Source organism: Cyprinus carpio, chromosome A5, assembly GCF_018340385.1.
Source record: "Cyprinus carpio isolate SPL01 chromosome A5, ASM1834038v1, whole genome shotgun sequence".
In the NCBI taxonomy this organism is placed as follows: domain Eukaryota; kingdom Metazoa; phylum Chordata; class Actinopteri; order Cypriniformes; family Cyprinidae; genus Cyprinus; species Cyprinus carpio.
In genome coordinates this window covers 12638836-12644786 of record NC_056576.1, presented here as the reverse complement: position 1 = coordinate 12644786, position 5951 = coordinate 12638836, and the positions used below count along the sequence as shown (strand labels likewise).

Below are 5951 nucleotides of genomic sequence, written 5' to 3'. Positions count from 1 at the left end.
TGGTAGGACTTATTTCCAAACACTTGTCAGTCTGTTTTAACTCAACAGTTATAAACATTATAACCGCTGCTGCACCACTAAATGGTCAAAACGCAATTTCAAGACTGTTTTTGTGGATCTTTTTGACTGTTCATTTTGTTAAAATGACAAGGAAACAACAAAATGCATGCCAAAAGCAACTAGGTTTTTAAACTATTGCTTTTATTTTTCTATACATTTTTTCTTTTTTCATGTTTTTGTATGAAATGTAGATCAGTTCTATAAATCTATGAATAATGAAATAAAAGCGTAAATTACTCAATACATTAGCATATTTATTTTTGTAATGCTTATAATCAGGAGTATGTTGAAAGATAGTGAGTATCAATAATTTTTACCATTTCAAAACTAATAATTCTTGAAGTGACTTTCGTAATGGGTTGTGTAGTGTATTTAAATTTATAGGCCTATTATATATTAAGAGATTTACCAGCACTTGTAAAGAAAAAGAATGGTAAGAACAAGATTTTTTATTATATATTTTTATGCATATGTTACCAAAACAGAGAGAGATATAGAGAGAGATGTGGAGCATGACAACAAATGATGTTTAAAACATTCCCTGTACATTCAAAACACCCAAATTCTTTTATATACGCCCCACCCCAATATATTTATACAGGATCATGATATGTTTTAATCAGCATCATGTGTTAAACATGCACAAATGATAAGATAAAAACAGTAAAATATTTAATAGCTGTCATCAGAAATCATTTACGTAAAGTGGCATTTTAATTTACAATGACCTGTAAAGTAGCTTTTATTAAACCTCTATTTACATTTATTTATTCTTCTTCTTTATTTTATTTATTTATTTTTTTATCTTGTAAAATCTATTTTGTAAATTTCTAAACTCGCATGCAACAGACTAAAAAAATTGCATTACTTGTTAATGCTGTCAACATTACTGTTGTTAATAATGTCATTTTATATAAACCATGTTCTCCATTTACACTTGGGAAGAGAATTAAGAGAAATATCTTTCAGTCCATGACTCCTGTTTAAAATTTCAGACAGCAGTGGGAAGTTTGCTTATCCCACAGAACTGGCGTAATTGAAGTTTGTTTCTGAAAGCACTTCGGGTCTCTTCATCAATGGCGCTCTCAATATTCGAAAGAAAGGAATAGCATTTCTTCTTTAAGTCCTTGGCCATGAATGCATAGAGGAACGGGTTTAGAAAGCTGTTTGCACTGGCGAGAGTAGCAGATACTTGTTGTAGCCTGTTTTAAAATGCAGAGTTGTGCACAGATCTGTCCAACTCTAAAACAGAAACTATTTGGAATGGCAACCAACAGATGAAATAAGTTGTGGTCAGTATAGTCATGATTTTGTAGGGCTTGGTGGATTTGGACATTTGGTTTTGCTCTATAGTTTATGGATCAGGATGGCATAACAGGTGAAAATGGTCAGGAATGGAATCAAAAACCCAAACGTAAAGCGCACGAACACGACGGTTTTGTGGTGATCCTCATATTTGGCATAGCATTCTTCTGGTGATTTATTTAGAATCTCTCTGAATTTTACAGATGGAATGCTAAGCAAAGAAGACACCAAACCAAGCCAACACAACAACTAAAGAAGCTTTCTGTACAGTTGCGCCGTTCTGGGCCCAGACAGGAAACTTGACGGTGATGCCAACGATCCAACTTATGATGACCAGGATGAAAATGCTGCTGTACATATTGAGGGTCATTTACAAAAGCGTTGAACTTGCACAGGAAGAGCCCCAAAGATCCAGTTGTTTCTTAACTATGTTGTCCAATGGTGAAAGGAAGAGTAGCACAGAAAATGAAGTCAGACAAAGCCAGACTCAGATAAGACCAAGTGGTGTTCACTGACTTCTTCATCTTAAAACCAGTAATCCAGATCACTGCAAAAAAACATTTCCAGTGATGCTCCAGAAGGAATATGATCACATTAAAGATCACTGTGATCACACATGCTGCTTCCCTGCAGTATCCAGGATTTGAGTCCTCATGAAGTTGCTCTTCTATTGAATTGCTGACTCCAGTTAACGCTTGTAAATATTTATCATAATCGGGCAATATACAGTTGAAGTCATTGTGACGTATATTACAACTGAATAGGAAGCAGGAATTCTGTAACAAAAACAACAAGGAATTTATCCCAACTACATTTAAAGTGTAGTCATTTTGCATATTTTTAAAATGACTAAAGTGGCTGGGCACAAAACTGGCACTATTACCACACAATCCATGCAGAATAATTCTGTCCTATAATTTTCCATCAAGCTACTTTGAGCATATTAAAATGTAACAAAAAGATAAAACAGATCAAATTTGTTTTTTCGCACATTGCAGATTTGTTTTTTTTTGTTTTGCTTTTCCTCCTCTTGTGGGTCACTATTTACAAAAAAAATCCTCTGAGAAGTAAATAACAGAAGTTCTGCGTGATGCATACAATATATTTCTGATCATCCTTTTCTGACATGCAGAACGGGTCCAGAAAAGACCAGTAAAAAGATCAATGCTAGCAGAATTCTCCCATAGCTTACCTTTTATTTCATGTAAACTGCTTACACTTTTCTGAATTGAAAAATACTTTGTGACCTTAAATATATTTGATGGGTTACATGCATATGCCTGTTTGTATGAAGGACAATTGCCTAATTTGTTACTTAAAAGCTATTTCAAAATTTTAAACCATACAGAACCACAGAACAATTTACACAATTGGCATATTATTCATATTTGAATCCTAACTGCAATTTTTAGTGTAACTTGATGACTGCTATGTTTGTTAAGTTAGTAATGTTTCTCATTTTGTATTGTATCTGATATCTACCGCCTGTAAAAGTGGTTGCAATCCTAATATGGAAAATTTTTGGAGTTGATTCTACTGAAACATAGAAATTTTAATCACATGCATCTTGATTCTTCTGCTGCTCTGTCTTTAAAATTGAACCAAAAACAAGTATGATGTATGACTGTATGATCAAGTAACACATATGTGACCTTGGACCACAAAACCATCATAAGGGTCAATTTTTCAAATTGAGATTTATACATCATCTGAAAGTTGTCCAAATGAAGTCCTTAGCAATGCTATTACTAATCAAAAATTCGTTTTGATATATTTACAGTAGGAAATTTACAAAATATCTTCATGGAACATGATCTTTACTTAATAAGCCTAATGATTTTGGTATAAAATATCAATAATTCTGAACCATACAATGTATTTTTGCCTATTTTCTAAAAATATACACCAGGGACATTGGCTGTGATAAAATCTAAAGTTAACCTACCTCACAAAGTAAGCTTCCCAAGCGTTTTGCAATGTTTCCGAAAATCAACTTCTGCTGCTGGGTTGTTTGCTGATAAGTGCAGACTGAGCTATTGGCCAAACATTTTAACACCTAGTTCCTCTGTAAGATGCAAGCAAATTTCTGAGAACTGAGACTTTCGACGGCCACACTTAACAGATGAAAGTTTTTTTATGTGGTTCCTCTGTAAAGTTAGCGATAGGGCTGGGTTATGCTCTCTTTAAAGCATAAAAAGAATAAAAGCACCATCTCAGTTAGCTGTCCAACATCCATGCGTTTACCATTGTGGGAGGATGCTGAAGTGTGTTTATGCTGTGAAGACTCATGTACCATAATTGCAGTCAAAACAAAAATATTTATTAGTCATAGAGAATTTCAAAATTATTCTGAACTGTAAGATCAGTACAAGTGGTTATAATAGATTAAAGAACACTAGCTTGCATCAGGAAGTCATTGCATTGTGCATAATAATGTTTTTTTGGATTCTTAGGTTGTAAATCAAAAATGTCATTCAAATTAATGCATATACTTTTGATTGCAAAGCTGCAAATGAAGACTTTGACAAGTAAGAAAACTGTGGCAGACAAGTAAATGGTGGATTTTGAAGTCAAATACTATTTATTTCCTTATCATTGAACATAAAATAATAGACTTTAGAGGTTGTTCACACAGGACAGGTTTTCTACATTCAACTTATTTTTGGACTATGTACATATAAAGTGATTTTAGTCATCTTGTGCACTGTTTTACGAATGCAGTATTAAAAGTTAAGTTATATTAAGTTCAAGTTAAACGTAACTTTTTAATGTGTCATTTTGCTGCACTTAAGCAGTTTTAAAATGCAACAATGTATCCAGTTAAAACACATCCCTGTTTTAGGTGGCATTTCAAGCTTAAATTGCATATAATGCAACATTTACTTTTGGCCTTTTTACTTTTCATTTACTTTTAGGCTTAGATATTTCACAAAAAAAAAAAAAAAATCATCCAGAAGTAGCTAGTAAATTTTAAAAATTATTACAAAGGTAATGCAAGTAACACACTGAATTCAACATGATTTTTTTAAGTAGAAAGACAAATAAGGATTTCTTGTAAAACCTAATTCAATAACCTTTTTTTCTATTTTATAACTTTTTTAACAGTGTAGAAAACTTCCTTACTATTGATTTTACAGACAGGAGATACAATTTAAGTGTGTTATTTTAAATTAGTTTAGTTTCAAATTAATCACACTAAATGAAAGGCATTAAATTGACATCCCTACTGAAAAAAAAAAAAATTACTGAAAAAAAAAAAAAATTACTTTGAGTTTAATCTTTAGGATAGGAGTGGATGCCCTGCATCCACTGAGCTGGAGCGAGACAGGTATCAAGACTGATTGTTCGGCCTTCTTCCTCTTCTCCAATAGCATTCTCAAATCTTGATAAGAAGAGCTCCTGAACATTCTTCCTGAAGTCATTACCCATGAAAACGGTACAAACGGGGTTTAGGAAGTCGGTTTGCGGCAGCAACAGTGGTGCCAATTTTCAGTCCGAGAGAAATGACCTCAGTGTGGAAGGTGCGGATTTGGTTCGATTAGCACATAATTTGTGGTAGTGGCAGCCAGCCACAGGAAGAAGGTCAGAATGAGAGCCGTCATGATCTTAAATGGTTTGTTAGGACTTCGCCAGCTGGGGGCTCTCAGTCCTGAGGATGATGGATAGTATAACACACAATGATGAGGATGCAAAGGATCACAAAATCCAAAAAACAAAACGGCTCACGGCTATGATTTCATTGGCTGTACTGGCTGGACTTGTAGTTTTAATGCACTCGGGTTTGTGCCCAAGTGATTCTGGACTCACGGTATATGACAGATGGGATACTTAACAAAGCTGTAGAGGATGATCCATGCGAGTACCAAGTTAATACAGATGCTTTTCCAATAGTGCGGTGATTTCTGTTGCCCAAACAGGAAACATGACGGTGACGCAGCGATCCATACTGTATGATTACGAGGAAGAAGATGCTGCTGAACATGTTGAGGAACATGACAAAGGGATGTGAACTTGCCTCATGAAAGAGGCCGAAGATCCATTCTGATGTGACGCTGTAGGCAATGTTAAAAGGCAAACCAGGCCCTAATATGAAGTCAGATACAGCCAGACTCAGGTACCAGGTAAGTATTGACATGACTTCTTCATGCCAACCCCTGCAATCCAATAACCACTAACCACACCATTTCCTCCAAGGCCCAGCAAACAGATGAATCAATTGATCACCAGCAACAACAGGCAAAGAACCTGAGTGAAACACGTGGTGGTGTGGATGTTGGAAAGACCTTCTTTCTTCATAAGTTAATTATCCTAGGTGGTGAAATTATCATAAATCATGTAATTGTTTGTAGTCAAAAACAAAATCTGCTGATTCCATTGTAATTTACGTTGAGGTCCCGGGGAAGGAGAGAACAAAAAGAAAATTTGTTAATAAATATTTTGTTCAGTAAAAGTATAAAGATCGCAATATCATAATCACTGGTTCCTAGATTATTATTTCCTCAGCAATATGTCATTTCAACCTAAGTAATATCATGAACCTTCAGGGTAACACTTTCTATGAAGCCCGTGTTTATAAGGTATTCCTA

At 34.6% G+C, this 5951-nt stretch overlaps 2 pseudogenes; both read right to left on the bottom strand.

The window, feature by feature from the left end:
* Window positions 1–1267: 1267 nt before the first annotated feature.
* On the bottom strand, window positions 1268–3661 carry LOC122145161 (annotated as a pseudogene).
* Window positions 3662–4645: 984 nt separating this feature from the next.
* LOC122145160 lies at window positions 4646–5661 on the bottom strand (annotated as a pseudogene).
* Between the last annotated feature and the right edge of the window lie 290 nt (window positions 5662–5951).